The following is a 1000-nucleotide window of genomic DNA, read 5'->3' as shown; positions in this document are numbered from 1 at the left end:
GGTATATAGCTAAGAATGTTCTGTTCTAATAGGTCTATAGAATTCAAGGTATATAGCTAAGAATGTTCTGTTCTAATAGGTCTATAGAATTCAAGGTATATAGCTAAGAATGTTCTGTTCTAATAGGTCTATAGAATTCAAGGTATATAGCTAAGAACGTTCTGTTCTAATAGGTCTATAGAATTCAAGGTATATAGCTAAGAATGTTCTGTTCTAATAGGTCTATAGAATTCAAGGTGTATAACTAAGAATGTTCTGTTCTAATAGGTCTATAGAATTCTAGGTGTATAACTAAGAATGTTCTGTTCTAATAGGTCTATAGAATTCAAGGTGTATAACTAAGAATGTTCTGTTCTAATAGGTCTATAGAATTCAAGGTATATAACTAAGAATGTTCTGTTCTAATAGGTCTATAGAATTCAAGGTATATAGCTAAGAATGTTCTGTTCTAATAGGTCTATAGGATTCAAGGTATATAGCTAAGAACGTACTGTTCTAATAGTATTTCAATATGGCCAATTGAATCAGATAGATTTTTTTTTCTTTTTCTTTTTTCAATATAATTAAAGGGACAGGTGTGCCATCTTGGGGGTTGATTTTATTCTTAAATATATCAGAAATGTACGAAAATCACATAATTCCTTTAAAATACTTAAAACTAGGTATTTTATTCACTATCTCTATTATATGTCTTTTCTATATTTTACAGAGTATCTGTAATTGACGAGTCGTCATTTCACATTCAAACGCAGAACATGCGTGGATTTGAAGGCTCAAATTTCGGCATGATTGGTCAATAAAATGGCCTACGTGTCCCTTTAAAATCGGTTTGCCCAACAAGTTATTTTTAAGTTACCATCTAGAAATGATAATTCTGCTTCCTTGCCATTATATACGTATGTTTCCATCCCACATCCACCAGCTTTCGGTCTAATTAGACATAAAGACAAAGATCTAATTAGTTCACCGTCCGCATAAAGACCAAGATCTAATTAGTGAC

The sequence above is a fragment of the Lottia gigantea genome, assembly GCF_000327385.1.
Source record: "Lottia gigantea unplaced genomic scaffold LOTGIsca_251, whole genome shotgun sequence".
Lineage (NCBI taxonomy): Eukaryota > Metazoa > Mollusca > Gastropoda > Lottiidae > Lottia > Lottia gigantea.
The sequence above is the reverse complement of the archived record's forward strand: the minus strand, read 5'-3'. Positions refer to the sequence as shown.